Source organism: Amia ocellicauda, unplaced genomic scaffold (genome assembly GCF_036373705.1).
Source record: "Amia ocellicauda isolate fAmiCal2 unplaced genomic scaffold, fAmiCal2.hap1 HAP1_SCAFFOLD_80, whole genome shotgun sequence".
NCBI classification, from domain to species: domain Eukaryota; kingdom Metazoa; phylum Chordata; class Actinopteri; order Amiiformes; family Amiidae; genus Amia; species Amia ocellicauda.
This window is the reverse complement of record NW_027103006.1, coordinates 126,284-147,936: the sequence shown is the minus strand read 5'-3', so window position 1 is coordinate 147,936 and position 21,653 is coordinate 126,284. Positions and strand designations below refer to the sequence as shown.

The following is a 21,653-nucleotide window of genomic DNA, read 5'->3' as shown; positions in this document are numbered from 1 at the left end:
CTGTATTTCAATACACCAGAACCCAATATTATTGGCGAGTCGGGTAGTCCATCATCACAGTTCGAGGGCAGGCATCATTTCAGTAATTTCACCCCGTTGCATTCACATCCGTGCCTTGAATGAGATTGAATGTGATCTTTGCTCTCAAGTATGTTCCCAAGTTTTACACTTTCGTGCTTTGCATGAATGGGAATGGAACCGTGTGTGTTGAATGAGGCTCCTTGTGAGCACTGATCTTTGTCCGGTGGAGTTCCTTTTTGTGTTGCTGTAATTGTGTCATTTCTCGATGAGAAAGATTAGGCAACATTTAGTCACTTCTAGCCATGATGCTCAATTTATTTACGAATGTACCCTAGTTACTAGGGACCGTTTACGTTGGAGAACAAGATCTATTGTATGCCTGTGTATTTGGGGAAGTCAAATCTGAAATAATGATGAAATTGCGTGTATCCAAAGTTAAAACTCGTGATTTGTCGCGCTCTGGTGTGTAAAAGATGCAAAAGCTTACAGCACCTGGTATTCCCAGGCGGTCTCCCATCCAAGTACTGACCAGGCCCGAGCCTGCTTAGCTTCCGAGATCGGACGAGATCGGGCGTATTCAGGCTAGTATGGCCGTAAGCCAGGGAGGCTGTCCCTGACGCTCTACTTAAAGGGATGGCAATATCCGTTTCTGCCGTTCATACTTACAGTTGAACTGTCTCTCTACTCTAAAGCCCGGGACACACCAGCGCGCCGCAGACAGTCCCTGCTAATATGCCACGTTGTGGCAACGTTGTGCGTTAGCTGGGGTGCCACACCAGACCGGAACTATATTTTACAAAACGAACACATTTGTCTTGATAAAACAGCTGTAATTGAGTGCCTGACACGCCAGTCAAGCGCAATCTTGAGAAGGTGTGCATTTCAGTAAGGATTTCAATTGACATGCAGTATGAAACTGAAAGGAGGTTGCATCACTATGATGCATAACATTGCATGTTTTGTATTTTCAAGTGTGTGCATTCATCCTGTTGTCATTTTGTTTTGAAAGCAGAAGAATCATTCAACAGGTTGCTGAGACAAATGTAAACCAGTAAAACATATGAAGAGAAACAAACCTTGAATATAAGTTCAGTTGTTTAAACATTTGACAAACTATGGTGAGGGGGTAAGAAAACACACAAATCCAGCAGCTCCTGTATTTCAATACACCAGAACCCAATATTATTGGCGAGTCGGGTAGTCCATCATCACAGTTCGAGGGCAGGCATCATTTCAGTAATTTCATCCCGTTGCATTCACATCCGTGCCTTGAATGAGATTCAATGTGATCTTTGCTCTCAAGTATGTTCCCAAGTTTTACACTTTCGTGCTTTGCATGAATGGGAATGGAACCGTGTGTGTTGAATGAGGCTCCTTGTGAGCACTGAACTTTGTCCGGTGGAGTTCCTTTTTGTGTTGCTGTAATTGTGTCATTTCTCGATGAGAAAGATTAGGCAACATTTAGTCACTTCTAGCCATGATGCTCAATTTATTTACAAATGTACAATAGTTACTAGGGACCGTTTACGTTGGAGAACAAGATCTATTGAATGCCTGTGTATTTGGGGAAGTCAAATCTGAAATAATGATGAAATTGCGTGTATCCAAAGTTAAAACTTGTGATTTGTCGCCCTTTGGTGTGTAAAAGATGCAAAAGCTTACAGCACCTGGTATTCCCAGGCGGTCTCCCATCCAAGTACTGACAAGGCCCGAGCCTGCTTAGCTTCCGAGATCGGACGAGATCGGGCGTATTCAGGCTAGTATGGCCGTAAGCCAGGGAGGCTGTCCCTGACGCTCTACTTAAAGGGAAGGCAATATCCGTTTCTGCCGTTCATACTTACAGTTGAACTGTCTCTCTACTCTAAAGCCCGGGACACACCAGCGCGCCGCAGACAGTCCCTGCTAACACGAAACGTTGTGGCAACATTGTGGCAACGTTGTGCGTTAGCTGGGGTGCCACACCAGACCGGAACTATATATTACAAAACGAACACATTGTCTTGATAAAACAGCTGTAATTGAGTGCCTGACACGCCAGTCAAGCGCAATCTTGAGAAGGTGTGCATTTCAGTAAGGATTTCAATTGACATGCAGTATGAAACTGAAAGGAGGTTGCATCACTATGATGCATAACATTGCATGTATTGTATTTTCAAGTGTGTGCATTCATCCTGTTGTCATTTTGTTTTGAAAGCAGAAGAATCATTCAACAGGTTGCTGAGACAAATGTAAACCAGTAAAACATATGAAGAGAAACAAACCTTGAATATAAGTTCAGTTGTTTAAACATTTGACAAACTATGGTGAGGGGGTAAGAAAACACACAAATCCAGCAGCTCCTGTATTTCAATACACCAGAAGCCAATATTATTGGCGAGTCGGGTAGTCCATCATCACAGTTCGAGGGCAGGCATCATTTCAGTAATTTCATCCCGTTGCATTCACATCCGTGCCTTGAATGAGATTCAATGTGATCTTTGCTCTCAAGTATGTTCCCAAGTTTTACACTTTCGTGCTTTGCATGAATGGGAATGGAACCGTGTGTGTTGAATGAGGCTCCTTGTGAGCACTGAACTTTGTCCGGTGGAGTTCCTTTTTGTGTTGCTGTAATTGTGTCATTTCTCGATGAGAAAGATTAGGCAACATTTAGTCACTTCTAGCCATGATGCTCAATTTATTTACAAATGTACACTAGTTACTAGGGACCGTTTACGTTGGAGAACAAGATCTATTGTATGCCTGTGTATTTGGGGAAGTCAAATCTGAAATAATGATGAAATTGCGTGTATCCAAAGTTAAAACTTGTGATTTGTCGCCCTTTGGTGTGTAAAAGATGCAAAAGCTTACAGCACCTGGTATTCCCAGGCGGTCTCCCATCCAAGTACTGACCAGGCCCGAGCCTGCTTAGCTTCCGAGATCGGACGAGATTGGGCGTATTCAGGCTAGTATGGCCGTAAGCCAGGGAGGCTGTCCCTGACGCTCTACTTAAAGGGAAGGCAATATCCGTTTCTGCCGTTCATACTTACAGTTGAACTGTCTCTCTACTCTAAAGCCCGGGACACACCAGCGCGCCGCAGACAGTCCCTGCTAACACGCCACGTTGTGGCAACATTGTGGCAACGTTGTGCGTTAGCTGGGGTGCCACACCAGACCGGAACTATATATTACAAAACGAACACATTGTCTTGATAAAACAGCTGTAATTGAGTGCCTGACACGCCAGTCAAGCGCAATCTTGAGAAGGTGTGCATTTCAGTAAGGATTTCAATTGACATGCAGTATGAAACTGAAAGGAGGTTGCATCACTATGATGCATAACATTGCATGTATTGTATTTTCAAGTGTTTGCATTCATCCTGTTGTCATTTTGTTTTGAAAGCAGAAGAATCATTCAACAGGTTGCTGAGACAAATGTAAACCAGTAAAACATATGAAGAGAAACAAACCTTGAATATAAGTTCAGTTGTTTAAACATTTGACAAACTATGGTGAGGGGGTAAGAAAACACACAAATCCAGCAGCTCCTGTATTTCAATACACCAGAACCCAATATTATTGGCGAGTCGGGTAGTCCATCATCACAGTTCGAGGGCAGGCATCATTTCAGTAATTTCATCCCGTTGCATTCACATCCGTGCCTTGAATGAGATTGAATGTGATCTTTGCTCTCAAGTATGTTCCCAAGTTTTACACTTTCGTGCTTTGCATGAATGGGAATGGAACCGTGTGTGTTGAATGAGGCTCCTTGTGAGCACTGAACTTTGTCCGGTGGAGTTCCTTTTTGTGTTGCTGTAATTGTGTCATTTCTCGATGAGAAAGATTAGGCAACATTTAGTCACTTCTAGCCATGATGCTCAATTTATTTACGAATGTACCCTAGTTACTAGGGACCGTTTACGTTGGAGAACAAGATCTATTGTATGCCTGTGTATTTGGGGAAGTCAAATCTGAAATAATGATGAAATTGCGTGTATCCAAAGTTAAAACTCGTGATTTGTCGCCCTCTGGTGTGTAAAAGATGCAAAAGCTTACAGCACCTGGTATTCCCAGGCGGTCTCCCATCCAAGTACTGACCAGGCCCGAGCCTGCTTAGCTTCCGAGATCGGACGAGATCGGGCGTATTCAGGCTAGTATGGCCGTAAGCCAGTGAGGCTGTCCCTGACGCTCTACTTAAAGGGAAGGCAATATCCGTTTCTGCCGTTCATACTTACAGTTGAACTGTCTCTCTACTCTAAAGCCCGGGACACACCAGCGCGCCGCAGACAGTCCCTGCTAACACGCCACGTTGTGGCAACATTGTGGCAACGTTGTGCGTTAGCTGGGGTGCCACACCAGACCGGAACTATATATTACAAAACGAACACATTGTCTTGATAAAACAGCTGTAATTGAGTGCCTGACACGCCAGTCAAGCGCAATCTTGAGAAGGTGTGCATTTCAGTAAGGATTTCAATTGACATGCAGTATGAAACTGAAAGGAGGTTGCATCACTATGATGCATAACATTGCATGTAGTGTATTTTCAAGTGTGTGCATTCATCCTGTTGTCATTTTGTTTTGAAAGCAGATGAATCATTCAACAGGTTGCTGAGACAAATGTAAACCAGTAAAACATATGAAGAGAAACAAACCTTGAATATAAGTTCAGTTGTTTAAACATTTGACAAACTATGGTGAGGCGGTAAGAAAACACACAAATCCAGCAGCTCCTGTATTTCAATACACCAGAACCCAATATTATTGGCGAGTCGGGTAGTCCATCATCACAGTTCGAGGGCAGGCATCATTTCAGTAATTTCATCCCGTTGCATTCACATCCGTGCCTTGAATGAGATTGAATGTGATCTTTGCTCTCAAGTATGTTCCCAAGTTTTACACTTTCGTGCTTTGCATGAATGGGAATGGAACCGTGTGTGTTGAATGAGGCTCCTTGTGAGCACTGAACTTTGTCCGGTGGAGTTCCTTTTTGTGTTGCTGTAATTGTGTCATTTCTTGATGAGAAAGATTAGGCAACATTTAGTCACTTCTAGCCATGATGCTCAATTTATTTACGAATGTACCCTAGTTACTAGGGACCGTTTACGTTGGAGAACAAGATCTATTGTATGCCTGTGTATTTGGGGAAGTCAAATCTGAAATAATGATGAAATTGCGTGTATCCAAAGTTAAAACTCGTGATTTGTCGCGCTCTGGTGTGTAAAAGATGCAAAAGCTTACAGCACCTGGTATTCCCAGGCGGTCTCCCATCCAAGTACTGACCAGGCCCGAGCCTGCTTAGCTTCCGAGATCGGACGAGATCGGGCGTATTCAGGCTAGTATGGCCGTAAGCCAGGGAGGCTGTCCCTGACGCTCTACTTAAAGGGATGGCAATATCCGTTTCTGCCGTTCATACTTACAGTTGAACTGTCTCTCTACTCTAAAGCCCGGGACACACCAGCGCGCCGCAGACAGTCCCTGCTAATATGCCACGTTGTGGCAACGTTGTGCGTTACATGGGGTGCCACACCAGACCGGAACTATATTTTACAAAACGAACACATTTGTCTTGATAAAACAGCTGTAATTGAGTGCCTGACACGCCAGTCAAGCGCAATCTTGAGAAGGTGTGCATTTCAGTAAGGATTTCAATTGACATGCAGTATGAAACTGAAAGGAGGTTGCATCACTATGATGCATAACATTGCATGTTTTGTATTTTCAAGTGTGTGCATTCATCCTGTTGTCATTTTGTTTTGAAAGCAGAAGAATCATTCAACAGGTTGCTGAGACAAATGTAAACCAGTAAAACATATGAAGAGAAACAAACCTTGAATATAAGTTCAGTTGTTTAAACATTTGACAAACTATGGTGAGGGGGTAAGAAAACACACAAATCCAGCAGCTCCTGTATTTCAATACACCAGAACCCAATATTATTGGCGAGTCGGGTAGTCCATCATCACAGTTCGAGGGCAGGCATCATTTCAGTAATTTCATCCCGTTGCATTCACATCCGTGCCTTGAATGAGATTGAATGTGATCTTTGCTCTCAAGTATGTTCCCAAGTTTTACACTTTCGTGCTTTGCATGAATGGGAATGGAACCGTGTGTGTTGAATGAGGCTCCTTGTGAGCACTGAACTTTGTCCGGTGGAGTTCCTTTTTGTGTTGCTGTAATTGTGTCATTTCTCGATGAGAAAGATTAGGCAACATTTAGTCACTTCTAGCCATGATGCTCAATTTATTTACGAATGTACCCTAGTTACTAGGGACCGTTTACGTTGGAGAACAAGATCTATTGTATGCCTGTGTATTTGGGGAAGTCAAATCTGAAATAATGATGAAATTGCGTGTATCCAAAGTTAAAACTCGTGATTTGTCGCCCTCTGGTGTGTAAAAGATGCAAAAGCTTACAGCACCTGGTATTCCCAGGCAGTCTCCCATCCAAGTACTGACCAGGCCCGAGCCTGCTTAGCTTCCGAGATCGGACGAGATCGGGCGTATTCAGGCTAGTATGGCCGTAAGCCAGGGAGGCTGTCCCTGACGCTCTACTTAAAGGGAAGGCAATATCCGTTTCTGCCGTTCATACTTACAGTTGAACTGTCTCTCTACTCTAAAGCCCGGGACACACCAGCGCGCCGCAGACAGTCCCTGCTAACACGAAACGTTGTGGCAACATTGTGGCAACGTTGTGCGTTAGCTGGGGTGCCACACCAGACCGGAACTATATATTACAAAACGAACACATTGTCTTGATAAAACAGCTGTAATTGAGTGCCTGACATGCCAGTCAAGCGCAATCTTGAGAAGGTGTGCATTTCAGTAAGGATTTCAATTGACATGCAGTATGAAACTGATAGGAGGTTGCATCACTATGATGCATAACATTGCATGTATTGTATTTTCAAGTGTGTGCATTCATCCTGTTGTCATTTTGTTTTGAAAGCAGAAGAATCATTCAACAGGTTGCTGAGACAAATGTAAACCAGTAAAACATATGAAGAGAAACAAACCTTGAATATAAGTTCAGTTGTTTAAACATTTGACAAACTATGGTGAGGGGGTAAGAAAACACACAAATCCAGCAGCTCCTGTATTTCAATACACCAGAAGCCAATATTATTGGCGAGTCGGGTAGTCCATCATCACAGTTCGAGGGCAGGCATCATTTCAGTAATTTCATCCCGTTGCATTCACATCCGTGCCTTGAATGAGATTCAATGTGATCTTTGCTCTCAAGTATGTTCCCAAGTTTTACACTTTCGTGCTTTGCATGAATGGGAATGGAACCGTGTGTGTTGAATGAGGCTCCTTGTGAGCACTGAACTTTGTCCGGTGGAGTTCCTTTTTGTGTTGCTGTAATTGTGTCATTTCTCGATGAGAAAGATTAGGCAACATTTAGTCACTTCTAGCCATGATGCTCAATTTATTTACAAATGTACACTAGTTACTAGGGACCGTTTACGTTGGAGAACAAGATCTATTGTATGCCTGTGTATTTGGGGAAGTCAAATCTGAAATAATGATGAAATTGCGTGTATCCAAAGTTAAAACTTGTGATTTGTCGCCCTTTGGTGTGTAAAAGATGCAAAAGCTTACAGCACCTGGTATTCCCAGGCGGTCTCCCATCCAAATACTGACCAGGCCCGAGCCTGCTTAGCTTCCGAGATCGGACGAGATTGGGCGTATTCAGGCTAGTATGGCCGTAAGCCAGGGAGGCTGTCCCTGACGCTCTACTTAAAGGGAAGGCAATATCCGTTTCTGCCGTTCATACTTACAGTTGAACTGTCTCTCTACTCTAAAGCCCGGGACACACCAGCGCGCCGCAGACAGTCCCTGCTAACACGCCACGTTGTGGCAACATTGTGGCAACGTTGTGCGTTAGCTGGGGTGCCACACCAGACCGGAACTATATATTACAAAACGAACACATTGTCTTGATAAAACAGCTGTAATTGAGTGCCTGACACGCCAGTCAAGCGCAATCTTGAGAAGGTGTGCATTTCAGTAAGGATTTCAATTGACATGCAGTATGAAACTGAAAGGAGGTTGCATCACTATGATGCATAACATTGCATGTATTGTATTTTCAAGTGTTTGCATTCATCCTGTTGTCATTTTGTTTTGAAAGCAGAAGAATCATTCAACAGGTTGCTGAGACAAATGTAAACCAGTAAAACATATGAAGAGAAACAAACCTTGAATATAAGTTCAGTTGTTTAAACATTTGACAAACTATGGTGAGGGGGTAAGAAAACACACAAATCCAGCAGCTCCTGTATTTCAATACACCAGAACCCAATATTATTGGCGAGTCGGGTAGTCCATCATCACAGTTCGAGGGCAGGCATCATTTCAGTAATTTCATCCCGTTGCATTCACATCCGTGCCTTGAATGAGATTGAATGTGATCTTTGCTCTCAAGTATGTTCCCAAGTTTTACACTTTCGTGCTTTGCATGAATGGGAATGGAACCGTGTGTGTTGAATGAGGCTCCTTGTGAGCACTGAACTTTGTCCGGTGGAGTTCCTTTTTGTGTTGCTGTAATTGTGTCATTTCTCGTTGAGAAAGATTAGGCAACATTTAGTCACTTCTAGCCATGATGCTCAATTTATTTACGAATGTACCCTAGTTACTAGGGACCGTTTACGTTGGAGAACAAGATCTATTGTATGCCTGTGTATTTGGGGAAGTCAAATCTGAAATAATGATGAAATTGCGTGTATCCAAAGTTAAAACTCGTGATTTGTCACCCTCTGGTGTGTAAAAGATGCAAAAGCTTACAGCACCTGGTATTCCCAGGCGGTCTCCCATCCAAGTACTGACCAGGCCCGAGCCTGCTTAGCTTCCGAGATCGGACGAGATCGGGCGTATTCAGGCTAGTATGGCCGTAAGCCAGGGAGGCTCTCCCTGACGCTCTACTTAAAGGGAAGGCAATATCCGTTTCTGCCGTTCATACTTACAGTTGAACTGTCTCTCTACTCTAAAGCCCGGGACACACCAGCGCGCCGCAGACAGTCCCTGCTAACACGCCACGTTGTGGCAACATTGTGGCAACGTTGTGCGTTAGCTGGGGTGCCACACCAGACCGGAACTATATATTACAAAACGAACACATTGTCTTGATAAAACAGCTGTAATTGAGTGCCTGACACGCGAGTCAAGCGCAATCTTGACAAGGTGTGCATTTCAGTAAGGATTTCAATTGACATGCAGTATGAAACTGAAAGGAGGTTGCATCACTATGATGCATAACATTGCATGTATTGTATTTTCAAGTGTGTGCATTCATCCTGTTGTCATTTTGTTTTGAAAGCAGAAGAATCATTCAACAGGTTGCTGAGACAAATGTAAACCAGTAAAACATATGAAGAGAAACAAACCTTGAATATAAGTTCAGTTGTTTAAACATTTGACAAACTATGGTGAGGGGGTAAGAAAACATACAAATCCAGCAGCTCCTGTATTTCAATACACCAGAACCCAACATGATTGGCGAGTCGGGTAGTCCATCATCACAGTTCGATGGCAGGCATCATTTCAGTAATTTCATCCCGTTGCATTCACATCCGTGCCTTGAATGAGATTGAATGTGATCTTTGCTCTCAAGTATGTTCCCAAGTTTTACACTTTCTTGCTTTGCATGAATGGGAATGGAACCGTGTGTGTTGAATGAGGCTCCTTGTGAGCACTGAACTTTGTCCGGTGGAGTTCCTTTTTGTGTTGCTGTAATTGTGTCATTTCTTGATGAGAAAGATTAGGCAACATTTAGTCACTTCTAGCCATGATGCTCAATTTAGTTACGAATGTACCCTAGTTACTAGGGACCGTTTACGTTGGAGAACAAGATCTATTGTATGCCTGTGTATTTGGGGAAGTCAAATCTGAAATAATGATGAAATTGTGTGTATCCAAAGTTAAAACTCGTGATTTGTCGCCCTCTGGTGTGTAAAAGGTGCAAAAGCTTACAGCACCTGGTATTCCCAGGCGGTCTCCCATGCAAGTGCTGACCAGGCCCGAGCCTGCTTGGCTTCCGAGATCGGACGAGATCGGGCGTATTCAGGCTAGAATGGCCATAAGCCAGGGAGGCTGTTCCTGACGCTCTACTTAAAGGGAAGGCAATATCCGTTTCTGCCGTTCATACTTACAGTTGAACTGTCTCTCTACTCTAAAGCCCGGGACACACCAGCGCGCCGCAGACTGTCCCTGCTAACACGCCACGTTGTGGCAACGTTGTGCGTTAGCTGGGGTGCCACACCAGACCGGAACTATATTTTACAAAACGAACACATTGTCTTGATAAAACAGCTGTAATTGAGTGCCTGTCACGCCAGTCAAGCGCAATCTTGAGAAGGTGTGCATTTCAGTAAGGATTTCAATTGACATGCAGTATGAAACTGAAAGGAGGTTGCATCACTATGATGCATAACATTGCATGTAGTGTATTTTCAAGTGTGTGCATTCATCCTGTTGTCATTTTGTTTTGAAAGCAGATGAATCATTCAACAGGTTGCTGAGACAAATGTAAACCAGTAAAACATATGAAGAGAAACAAACCTTGAATATAAGTTCAGTTGTTTAAACATTTGACAAACTATGGTGAGGGGGTAAGAAAACACACAAATCCAGCAGCTCCTGTATTTCAATACACCAGAACCCAATATTATTGGCGAGTCGGGTAGTCCATCATCACAGTTCGAGGGCAGGCATCATTTCAGTAATTTCATCCCGTTGCATTCACATCCGTGCCTTGAATGAGATTGAATGTGATCTTTGCTCTCAAGTACGTTCCCAAGTTTTACACTTTCGTGCTTTGCATGAATGGGAATGGAACCGTGTGTGTTGAATGAGGCTCCTTGTGAGCACTGAACTTTGTCCGGTGGAGTTCCTTTTTGTGTTGCTGTAATTGTGTCATTTCTTGATGAGAAAGATTAGGCAACATTTAGTCACTTCTAGCCATGATGCTCAATTTATTTACGAATGTACCCTAGTTACTAGGGACCGTTTACGTTGGAGAACAAGATCTATTGTATGCCTGTGTATTTGGGGAAGTCAAATCTGAAATAATGATGAAATTGCGTGTATCCAAAGTTAAAACTCGTGATTTGTCGCCCTCTGGTGTGTAAAAGATGCAAAAGCTTACAGCACCTGGTATTCCCAGGCGGTCTCCCATCCAAGTACTGACCAGGCCCGAGCCCGCTTGGCTTCCGAGATCTGATGAGATCGGGCGTATTCAGGCTAGTATGGCCGTAAGCCAGGGAGGCTGTCCCTGACGCTCTACTTAAAGGGAAGGCAATATCCGTTTCTGCCGTTCATACTTACAGTTGAACTGTCTCTCTACTCTAAAGCCCGGGACACACCAGCGCACCGCAGACAGTCCCTGCTAACATGCCACGTTGTGGCAACGTTGTGCGTTAGCTGGGGTGCCACACCAGACCGGAACTATATTTTACAAAACGAACACATTGTCTTGATAATACAGCTGTAATTGTGTGCCTGACACGCCAGTCAAGCGCAATCTTGAGAAGGTGTGCATTTCAGTAAGGATTTCAATTGACATGCAGTATGAAACTGAAAGGAGGTTGCATCACTATGATGCATAACATTGCATGTATTGTATTTTCAAGTGTGTGCATTCATCCTGTTGTCATTTTGTTTTGAAAGCAGAAGAATCATTCAACAGGTTGCTGAGACAAATGTAAACCAGTAAAACATATGAAGAGAAACAAACCTTGAATATAAGTTCAGTTGTTTAAACATTTGACAAACTATGGTGAGGGGGTAAGAAAACACACAAATCCAGCAGCTCCTGTATTTCAATACACCAGAACCCAATATTATTGGCGAGTCGGGTAGTCCATCATCACAGTTCGAGGGCAGGCATCATTTCAGTAATTTCATCCCGTTGCATTCACATCCGTGCCTTGAATGAGATTGAATGTGATCTTTGCTCTCAAGTATGTTCCCAAGTTTTACACTTTCGTGCTTTGCATGAATGGGAATGGAACCGTGTGTGTTGAATGAGGCTCCTTGTGAGCACTGAACTTTGTCCGGTGGAGTTCCTTTTTGTGTTGCTGTAATTGTGTCATTTCTCGATGAGAAAGATTAGGCAACATTTAGTCACTTCTAGCCATGATGCTCAATTTATTTACGAATGTACCCTAGTTACTAGGGACCGTTTACGTTGGAGAACAAGATCTATTGTATGCCTGTGTATTTGGGGAAGTCAAATCTGAAATAATGATGAAATTGCGTGTATCCAAAGTTAAAACTCGTGATTTGTCGCCCTCTGGCGTGTAAAAGATGCAAAAGCTTACAGCACCTGGTATTCCCAGGCGGTCTCCCATCCAAGTACTGACCAGGCCCGAGCCTGCTTAGCTTCCGAGATCGGACGAGATCGGGCGTATTCAGGCTAGTATGGCCGTAAGCCAGGGAGGCTGTCCCTGACGCTCTACTTAAAGGGAAGGCAATATCCGTTTCTGCCGTTCATACTTACAGTTGAACTGTCTCTCTACTCTAAAGCCCGGGACACACCAGTGCGCCGCAGACAGTCCCTGCTAACATGCCACGTTGTGGCAACATTGTGGCAACGTTGTGCGTTAGCTGGGGTGCCACACCAGACCGGAACTATATATTACAAAACGAACACATTGTCTTGATAAAACAGCTGTAATTTAGTGCCTGACACGCCAGTCAAGCGCAATCTTGAGAAGGTGTGCATTTCAGTAAGGATTTCAATTGACATGCAGTATGAAACTGAAAGGAGGTTGCATCACTATGATGCATAACATTGCATGTATTGTATTTTCAAGTGTGTGCATTCATCCTGTTGTCATTTTGTTTTGAAAGCAGAAGAATCATTCAACAGGTTGCTGAGACAAATGTAAACCAGTAAAACATATGAAGAGAAACAAACCTTGAATATAAGTTCAGTTGTTTAAACATTTGAGAAAGTATGGTGAGGGGGTAAGAAAACATACAAATCCAGCAGCTCCTGTATTTCAATACACCAGAACCCAATATTATTGGCGAGTCGGGTAGTCCATCATCACAGTTCGAGGGCAGGCATCATTTCAGTAATTTCATCCCGTTGCATTCACATCCGTGCCTTGAATGAGATTGAATGTGATCTTTGCTCTCAAGTATGTTCCCAAGTTTTACACTTTCGTGCTTTGCATGAATGGGAATGGAAGCGTTTGTGTTGAATGAGGCTCCTTGTGAGCACTGAACTTTGTCCGGTGGAGTTCCTTTTTGTGTTGCTGTAATTGTGTCATTTCTCGATGAGATAGATTAGGCAACATTTAGTCACTTCTAGCCATGATGCTCAATTTATTTACGAATGTACCCTAGTTACTAGGGACCGTTTACGTTGGAGAACAAGATCTATTGTATGCCTGTGTATTTGGGGAAGTCAAATCTGAAATAATGATGAAATTGCGTGTATCCAAAGTTAAAACTCGTGATTTGTCGCCCTCTGGTGTGTAAAAGATGCAAAAGCTTACAGCACCTGGTATTCCCAGGCGGTCTCCCATCCAAGTACTGACCAGGCCCGAGCCTGCTTAGCTTCCGAGATCGGACGAGATCGGGCGTATTCAGGCTAGTATGGCCGTAAGCCAGGGAGGCTATCCCTGACGCTCTACTTAAAGGGAAGGCAATATCCGTTTCTGCCGCTCATACTTGCAGTTGAACTGTCTCTCTACTCTAAAGTCCGGGACACACCAGCGCGCCGCAGACAGTCCCTGCTAACACGAAACGTTGTGGCAACGTTGTGCGTTAGCTGGGGTGCCACACCAGACCGGAACTATATATTACAAAACGAACACATTGTCTTGATAAAACAGCTGTAATTGAGTGCCTGACACGCCAGTCAAGCGCAATCTTGAGAAGGTGTGCATTTCAGTAAGGATTTCAATTGACATGCAGTATGAAACTGAAAGGAGGTTGCATCACTATGATGCATAACATTGCATGTATTGTATTTTCAAGTGTGTGCATTCATCCTGTTGTCATTTTGTTTTGAAAGCAGAAGAATCATTCAACAGGTTGCTGAGACAAATGTAAACCAGTAAAACATATGAAGAGAAACAAACCTTGAATATAAGTTCAGTTGTTTAAACATTTGACAAACTATGGTGAGGGGGTAAGAAAACACACACATCCAGCAGCTCCTGTATTTCAATACACCAGAAGCCAATATTATTGGCGAGTCGGGTAGTCCATCATCACAGTTCGAGGGCAGGCATCATTTCAGTTATTTCATCCCGTTGCATTCACATCCGTGCCTTGAATGAGATTGAATGTGATCTTTGCTCTCAAGTATGTTCCCAAGTTTTACACTTTCGTGCTTTGCATGAATGGGAATGGAACCGTGTGTGTTGAATGAGGCTCCTTGTGAGCACTGAACTTTGTCCGGTGGAGTTCCTTTTTGTGTTGCTGTAATTGTGTCATTTCTCGATGAGATAGATTAGGCAACATTTAGTCACTTCTAGCCATGATGCTGAATTTATTTACGAATGTACCCTAGTTTCTAGGGACCGTTTACGTTGGAGAACAAGATCTATTGTATGCCTGTGTATTTGGGGAAGTCAAATCTGAAATAATGATGAAATTGCGTGTATCCAAAGTTAAAACTCGTGATTTGTCGCCCTCTGGTGTGTAAAAGATGAAAAAGCTTACAGCACCTGGTATTCCCAGGCGGTCTCCCATCCAAGTACTAACCAGGCCCGAGCCTGCTTAGCTTCCGAGATCGGACGAGATCGGGCGTATTCAGGCTAGTATGGCCGTAAGCCAGGGAGGCTTTCCTTGACCCTCTACTTAAAGGGAAGGCAATATCCGTTTCTGCCGCTCATACTTGCAGTTGAACTGTCTCTCTACTCTAAAGTCCGGGACACACCAGCACGCTGCAGACAGTCCCTGCTAACACGAAACGTTGTGGCAACGTTGTGCGTTAGCTGGGGTGCCACACCAGACCGGAACTATATTTTACAAAACAAACACATTGTCTTGATAATACAGCTGTAATTGAGTGCCTGACACGCCAGTCAAGCGCAATCTTGAGAAGGTGTGCATTTCAGTAAGGATTTCAATTGACATGCAGTATGAAACTGAAAGGAGGTTGCATCACTATGATGCATAACATTGCATGTATTGTATTTTCAAGTGTGTGCATTCATCCTGTTGTCATTTTGTTTTGAAAGCAGAAGAATCATTCAACAGGTTGCTGAGACAAATGTAAACCAGTAAAACATATGAAGAGAAACAAACCTTGAATATAAGTTCAGTTGTTTAAACATTTGACAAACTATGGTGAGGGGGTAAGAAAACACACAAATCCAGCAGCTCCTGTATTTCAATACACCAGAACCCAATATTATTGGCGAGTCGGGTAGTCCATCATCACAGTTCGAGAGCAGGCATCATTTCAGTAATTTCATCCCGTTGCATTCACATCCGTGCCTTGAATGAGATTGAATATGATCTTTGCTCTCAAGTATGTTCCCAAGTTTTACACTTTCGTGCTTTGCATGAATGGGAATGGAACCGTGTGTGTTGAATGAGGCTCCTTGTGAGCACTGAACTTTGTCCGGTGGAGTTCCTTTTTGTGTTGCTGTAATTGTGTCATTTCTCGATGAGAAAGATTAGGCAACATTTAGTCACTTCTAGCCATGATGCTCAATTTATTTACGAATGTACCCTAGTTACTAGGGACCGTTTACGTTGGAGAACAAGATCTATTGTATGCCTGTGTATTTGGGGAAGTCAAATCTGAAATAATGATGAAATTGCGTGTATCCAAAGTTAAAACTCGTGATTTGTCGCCCTCTGGTGTGTAAAAGATGCAAAATCTTACAGCACCTGGTATTCCCAGGCGGTCTCCCATCCAAGTACTGACCAGGCCCGAGCCTGCTTAGCTTCCGAGATCGGACGAGATCGGGCGTATTCAGGCTAGTATGGCCGTAAGCCAGGGAGGCTGTCCTTGACCCTCTACTTAAAGGGAAGGCAATATCCGTTTCTGCCGCTCATACTTGCAGTTGAACTGTCTCTCTACTCTAAAGTCCGGGACACACCAGCACGCTGCAGACAGTCCCTGCTAACACGAAACGTTGTGGCAACGTTGTGCGTTAGCTGGGGTGCCACACCAGACCGGAACTATATATTACAAAACGAACACATTGTCTTGATAAAACAGCTGTAATTGAGTGCCTGACACGCCAGTCAAGCGCAATCTTGAGAAGGTGTGCATTTCAGTAAGGATTTCAATTGACATGCAGTATGAAACTGAAAGGAGGTTGCATCACTATGATGCATAACATTGCATGTATTGTATTTTCAAGTGTGTGCATTCATCCTGTTGTCATTTTGTTTTGAAAGCAGAAGAATCATTCAACAGGTTGCTGAGACAAATGTAAACCAGTAAAACATATGAAGAGAAACAAACCTTGAATATAAGTTCAGTTGTTTAAACATTTGACAAACTATGGTGAGGGGGTAAGAAAACACACAAATCCAGCAGCTCCTGTATTTCAATACACCAGAACCCAATATTATTGGCGAGTCGGGTAGTCCATCATCACAGTTCGAGGGCAGGCATCATTTCAGTAATTTCATCCCGTTGCATTCACATCCGTGCCTTGAATGAGATTGAATGTGATCTTTGCTCTCAAGTATGTTCCCAAGTTTTACACTTTCGTGCTTTGCATGAATGGGAATGGAACCGTGTGTGTTGAATGAGGCTCCTTGTGAGCAGTGAACTTTGTCCGGTGGAGTTCCTTTTTGTGTTGCTGTAATTGTGTCATTTCTCGATGAGAAAGATTAGGCAACATTTAGTCACTTCTAGCCATGATGCTCAATTTATTTACGAATGTACCCTAGTTACTAGGGACCGTTTACGTTGGAGAACAAGATCTATTGTATGCCTGTGTATTTGGGGAAGTCAAATCTGAAATAATGATGAAATTGCGTGTATCCAAAGTTAAAAATCGTGATTTGTCGCCCTCTGGTGTGTAAAAGATGCAAAAGCTTGCAGCACCTGGTATTCCCAGGCGGTCTCCCATCCAAGTACTGACCAGGCCCGAGCCTGCTTAGCTTCCGAGATCGGACGAGATCGGGCGTATTCAGGCTAGTAGGCCGTAAGCCAGGGAGGCTGTCCCTGACGCTCTACTTAAAGGGAAGGCAATATCCGTTTCTGCCGTTCATACTTACAGTTGAACTGTCTCTCTACTCTAAAGCCCGGGACACACCAGCGCGCCGCAGACAGTCCCTGCTAACACGCCACGTTGTGGCAACATTGTGGCAACGTTGTGCGTTAGCTGGGGTGCCACACCAGACCGGAACTATATATTACAAAACGAACACATTGTCTTGATAAAACAGCTGTAATTGAGTGCCTGACACGCCAGTCAAGCGCAATCTTGAGAAGGTGTGCATTTCAGTAAGGATTTCAATTGACATGCAGTATGAAACTGAAAGGAGGTTGCATCACTATGATGCATAACATTGCATGTATTGTATTTTCAAGTGTGTGCATTCATCCTGTTGTCATTTTGTTTTGAAAGCAGAAGAATCATTCAACAGGTTGCTGAGACAAATGTAAACCAGTAAAACATATGAAGAGAAACAAACCTTGAATATAAGTTCAGTTGTTTAAACATTTGACAAACTATGGTGAGGGGGTAAGAAAACACACAAATCCAGCAGCTCCTGTATTTCAATACACCAGAACCCAATATTATTGGCGAGTCGGGTAGTCCATCATCACAGTTCGAGGGCAGGCATCATTTCAGTAATTTCATCCCGTTGCATTCACATCCGTGCCTTGAATGAGATTGAATGTGATCTTTGCTCTCAAGTATGTTCCCAAGTTTTACACTTTCGTGCTTTGCATGAATGGGAATGGAACCGTGTGTGTTGAATGAGGCTCCTTGTGAGCACTGAACTTTGTCCGGTGGAGTTCCTTTTTGTGTTGCTGTAATTGTGTCATTTCTCGATGAGAAAGATTAGGCAACATTTAGTCACTTCTAGCCATGATGCTCAATTTATTTACGAATGTACCCTAGTTACTAGGGACCGTTTACGTTGGAGAACAAGATCTATTGTATGCCTGTGTATTTGGGGAAGTAAAATCTGAAATAATGATGAAATTGCGTGTATCCAAAGTTAAAACTCGTGATTTGTCGCGCTCTGGTGTGTAAAAGATGCAAAAGCTTACAGCACCTGGTATTCCCAGGCGGTCTCCCATCCAAGTACTGACCAGGCCCGAGCCTGCTTGGCTTCCGAGATCGGACGAGATCGGGCGTATTCAGGCTAGTATGGCCGTAAGCCAGGGAGGCTGTCCCTGACGCTCTACTTAAAGGGAAGGCAATATCCGTTTCTGCCGTTCATACTTACAGTTGAACTGTCTCTCTACTCTAAAGCCCGGGACACACCAGCGTGCCGCAGACAGTCCCTGCTAACACGCCACGTTGTGGCAACATTGTGGCAACGTTGTGCGTTAGCTGGGGTGCCACACCAGACCGGAACTATATTTTACAAAACGAACACATTGTCTTGATAAAACAGCTGTAATTGAGTGCCTGACACGCCAGTCAAGCGCAATCTTGAGAAGGTGTGCATTTCAGTAAGGATTTCAATTGACATGCAGTATGAAACTGAAAGGAGGTTGCATCACTATGATGCATAACATTGCATGTATTGTATTTTCAAGTGTGTGCATTCATCCTGTTGTCATTTTGTTTTGAAAGCAGAAGAATCATTCAACAGGTTGCTGAGACAAATGTAAACCAGTAAAACATATGAAGAGAAACAAACCTTGAATATAAGTTCAGTTGTTTAAACATTTGACAAACTATGGTGAGGGGGTAAGAAAACACACAAATCCAGCAGCTCCTGTATTTCAATACACCAGAAGCCAATATTATTGGCGAGTCGGGTAGTCCATCATCACAGTTCGAGGGCAGGCATCATTTCAGTAATTTCATCCCGTTGCATTCACATCCGTGCCTTGATTGAGATTGAATGTGATCTTTGCTCTCAAGTATGTTCCCAAGTTTTACACTTTCGTGCTTTGCATGAATGGGAATGGAACCGTGTGTGTTGAATGAGGCTCCTTGTGAGCACTGAACTTTGTCCGGTGGAGTTCCTTTTTGTGTTGCTGTAATTGTGTCATTTCTCGATGAGACAGATTAGGCAACATTTAGTCACTTCTAGCCATGATGCTCAATTTATTTACGAATGTACCCTAGTTACTAGGGACCGTTTACGTTGGAGAACAAGATCTATTGTATGCCTGTGTATTTGGGGAAGTCAAATCTGAAATAATGATGAAATTGCGTGTATCCAAAGTTAAAACTCGTGATTTGTCGCCCTCTGGTGTGTAAAAGATGCAAAAGCTTACAGCACCTGGTATTCCCAGGCGGTCTCCCATCCAAGTACTAACCAGGCCCGAGCCTGCTTAGCTTCCGAGATCGGATGAGATCGGGCGTATTCAGGCTAGTATGGCCGTAAGCCAGGGAGGCTGTCCTTGACCCTCTACTTAAAGGGAAGGCAATATCCGTTTCTGCCGCTCATACTTGCAGTTGAACTGTCTCTCTACTCTAAAGTCCGGGACACACCAGCACGCTGCAGACAGTCCCTGCTAACACGAAACGTTGTGGCAACGTTGTGCGTTAGCTGGGGTGCCACACCAGACCGGAACTATATTTTACAAAACGAACACATTGTCTTGATAATACAGCTGTAATTGAGTGCCTGACACGCCAGTCAAGCGCAATCTTGAGAAGGTGTGCATTTCAGTAAGGATTTCAATTGACATGCAGTATGAAACTGAAAGGAGGTTGCATCACTATGATGCATAACATTGCATGTATTGTATTTTCAAGTGTGTGCATTCATCCTGTTGTCATTTTGTTTTGAAAGCAGAAGAATCATTCAACAGGTTGCTGAGACAAATGTAAACCAGTAAAACATATGAAGAGAAACAAACCTTGAATATAAGTTCAGTTGTTTAAACATTTGACAAACTATGGTGAGGGGGTAAGAAAACACACAAATCCAGCAGCTCCTGTATTTCAATACACCAGAACCCAATATTATTGGCGAGTCGGGTAGTCCATCATCACAGTTCGAGGGCAGGCATCATTTCAGTAATTTCATCCCGTTGCATTCACATCCGTGCCTTGAATGAGATTGAATGTGATCTTTGCTCTCAAGTATGTTCCCAAGTTTTACACTTTCGTGCTTTGCATGAATGGGAATGGAACCGTGTGTGGTGAATGAGGCTCCTTGTGAGCACTGAACTTTGTCCGGTGGAGTTCCTTTTTGTGTTGCTGTAATTGTGTCATTTCTCGATGAGAAAGATTAGGCAACATTTAGTCACTTCTAGCCATGATGCTCAATTTATTTACGAATGTACCCTAGTTACTAGGGACCGTTTACGTTGGAGAACAAGATCTATTGTATGCCTGTGTATTTGGGGAAGTCAAATCTGAAATAATGATGAAATTGCGTGTATCCAAAGTTAAAACTCGTGATTTGTCGCCCTCTGGTGTGTAAAAGATGCAAAAGCTTACAGCACCTGGTATTCCCAGGCGGTCTCCCATCCAAGTACTGACCAGGCCCGAGCCTGCTTAGCTTCCGAGATCGGACGAGATCAGGCGTATTCAGGCTAGTATGGCCGTAAGCCAGGGAGGCTGTCCCTGACGCTCTACTTAAAGGGAAGGCAATATCCGTTTCTGCCGCTCATACTTGCAGTTGAACTGTCTCTCTACTCTAAAGTCCGGGACACACCAGCGCGCCGCAGACAGTCCCTGCTAACACGAAACGTTGTGGCAACGTTGTGCGTTAGCTGGGGTGCCACACCAGACCGGAACTATATATTACAAAACGAACACATTGTCTTGATAAAACAGCTGTAATTGAGTGCCTGACACGCCAGTCAAGCGCAATCTTGAGAAGGTGTGCATTTCAGTAAGGATTTCAATTGACATGCAGTATGAAACTGAAAGGAGGTTGCATCACTATGATGCATAACATTGCATGTATTGTATTTTCAAGTGTGTGCATTCATCCTGTTGTCATTTTGTTTTGAAAGCAGAAGAATCATTCAACAGGTTGCTGAGACAAATGTAAACCAGTAAAACATATGAAGAGAAACAAACCTTGAATATAAGTTCAGTTGTTTAAACATTTGACAAACTATGGTGAGGGGGTAAGAAAACACACAAATCCAGCAGCTCCTGTATTTCAATACACCAGAACCCAATATTATTGGCGAGTCTGGTAGTCCATCATCACAGTTCGAGGGCAGGCATCATTTCAGTAATTTCATCCCGTTGCATTCACATCCGTGCCTTGAATGAGATTGAATGTGATCTTTGCTCTCAAGTATGTTCCCAAGTTTTACACTTTCGTGCTTTGCATGAATGGGAATGGAACCGTGTGTGTTGAATGAGGCTCCTTGTGAGCACTGAACTTTGTCCGGTGGAGTTCCTTTTTGTGTTGCTGTAATTGTGTAATTTCTCGATGAGAAAGATTAGGCAACATTTAGTCACTTCTAGCCATGATGCTCAATTTATTTACGAATGTACCCTAGTTACTAGGGACCGTTTACGTTGGAGAACAAGATCTATTGTATGCCTGTGTATTCGGGGAAGTCAA

At 43.5% G+C, this 21,653-nt stretch overlaps 18 non-coding genes across 18 annotated transcripts; all 18 read right to left on the bottom strand.

Moving 5' to 3' along the window:
• Window positions 1-501: 501 nt before the first annotated feature.
• LOC136743390 (5S ribosomal RNA) lies at window positions 502-620 on the bottom strand. The gene has a single exon (XR_010815455.1). It is a non-coding gene; the product is annotated as a 5S ribosomal RNA (ribosomal RNA).
• Window positions 621-1,676: 1,056 nt separating this feature from the next.
• LOC136743627 (5S ribosomal RNA) lies at window positions 1,677-1,795 on the bottom strand. The gene has a single exon (XR_010815682.1). It is a non-coding gene; the product is annotated as a 5S ribosomal RNA (ribosomal RNA).
• A 1,066-nt stretch (window positions 1,796-2,861) lies between these two features.
• On the bottom strand, window positions 2,862-2,980 carry LOC136743619 (5S ribosomal RNA). Its single transcript, XR_010815674.1, has one exon. It is a non-coding gene; the product is annotated as a 5S ribosomal RNA (ribosomal RNA).
• A 1,066-nt stretch (window positions 2,981-4,046) lies between these two features.
• Window positions 4,047-4,165, bottom strand: LOC136743389 (5S ribosomal RNA). Its single transcript, XR_010815454.1, has one exon. It is a non-coding gene; the product is annotated as a 5S ribosomal RNA (ribosomal RNA).
• A 1,066-nt stretch (window positions 4,166-5,231) lies between these two features.
• LOC136743388 (5S ribosomal RNA) lies at window positions 5,232-5,350 on the bottom strand. The gene has a single exon (XR_010815453.1). It is a non-coding gene; the product is annotated as a 5S ribosomal RNA (ribosomal RNA).
• A 1,056-nt stretch (window positions 5,351-6,406) lies between these two features.
• LOC136743569 (5S ribosomal RNA) lies at window positions 6,407-6,525 on the bottom strand. Its single transcript, XR_010815627.1, has one exon. It is a non-coding gene; the product is annotated as a 5S ribosomal RNA (ribosomal RNA).
• Window positions 6,526-7,591: 1,066 nt separating this feature from the next.
• LOC136743673 (5S ribosomal RNA) lies at window positions 7,592-7,710 on the bottom strand. Its single transcript, XR_010815727.1, has one exon. It is a non-coding gene; the product is annotated as a 5S ribosomal RNA (ribosomal RNA).
• Window positions 7,711-8,776: 1,066 nt separating this feature from the next.
• On the bottom strand, window positions 8,777-8,895 carry LOC136743387 (5S ribosomal RNA). Its single transcript, XR_010815452.1, has one exon. It is a non-coding gene; the product is annotated as a 5S ribosomal RNA (ribosomal RNA).
• Window positions 8,896-9,961: 1,066 nt separating this feature from the next.
• On the bottom strand, window positions 9,962-10,080 carry LOC136743712 (5S ribosomal RNA). Its single transcript, XR_010815764.1, has one exon. It is a non-coding gene; the product is annotated as a 5S ribosomal RNA (ribosomal RNA).
• Window positions 10,081-11,135: 1,055 nt separating this feature from the next.
• On the bottom strand, window positions 11,136-11,254 carry LOC136743558 (5S ribosomal RNA). Its single transcript, XR_010815616.1, has one exon. It is a non-coding gene; the product is annotated as a 5S ribosomal RNA (ribosomal RNA).
• Window positions 11,255-12,309: 1,055 nt separating this feature from the next.
• Window positions 12,310-12,428, bottom strand: LOC136743765 (5S ribosomal RNA). The gene has a single exon (XR_010815790.1). It is a non-coding gene; the product is annotated as a 5S ribosomal RNA (ribosomal RNA).
• Window positions 12,429-13,494: 1,066 nt separating this feature from the next.
• LOC136743764 (5S ribosomal RNA) lies at window positions 13,495-13,613 on the bottom strand. The gene has a single exon (XR_010815789.1). It is a non-coding gene; the product is annotated as a 5S ribosomal RNA (ribosomal RNA).
• A 1,055-nt stretch (window positions 13,614-14,668) lies between these two features.
• On the bottom strand, window positions 14,669-14,787 carry LOC136743760 (5S ribosomal RNA). Its single transcript, XR_010815785.1, has one exon. It is a non-coding gene; the product is annotated as a 5S ribosomal RNA (ribosomal RNA).
• Window positions 14,788-15,842: 1,055 nt separating this feature from the next.
• LOC136743589 (5S ribosomal RNA) lies at window positions 15,843-15,961 on the bottom strand. Its single transcript, XR_010815646.1, has one exon. It is a non-coding gene; the product is annotated as a 5S ribosomal RNA (ribosomal RNA).
• Window positions 15,962-17,016: 1,055 nt separating this feature from the next.
• LOC136743706 (5S ribosomal RNA) lies at window positions 17,017-17,134 on the bottom strand. The gene has a single exon (XR_010815759.1). It is a non-coding gene; the product is annotated as a 5S ribosomal RNA (ribosomal RNA).
• A 1,066-nt stretch (window positions 17,135-18,200) lies between these two features.
• Window positions 18,201-18,319, bottom strand: LOC136743527 (5S ribosomal RNA). Its single transcript, XR_010815586.1, has one exon. It is a non-coding gene; the product is annotated as a 5S ribosomal RNA (ribosomal RNA).
• Window positions 18,320-19,385: 1,066 nt separating this feature from the next.
• LOC136743386 (5S ribosomal RNA) lies at window positions 19,386-19,504 on the bottom strand. Its single transcript, XR_010815451.1, has one exon. It is a non-coding gene; the product is annotated as a 5S ribosomal RNA (ribosomal RNA).
• Window positions 19,505-20,559: 1,055 nt separating this feature from the next.
• Window positions 20,560-20,678, bottom strand: LOC136743541 (5S ribosomal RNA). Its single transcript, XR_010815600.1, has one exon. It is a non-coding gene; the product is annotated as a 5S ribosomal RNA (ribosomal RNA).
• Window positions 20,679-21,653: the final 975 nt, after the last annotated feature.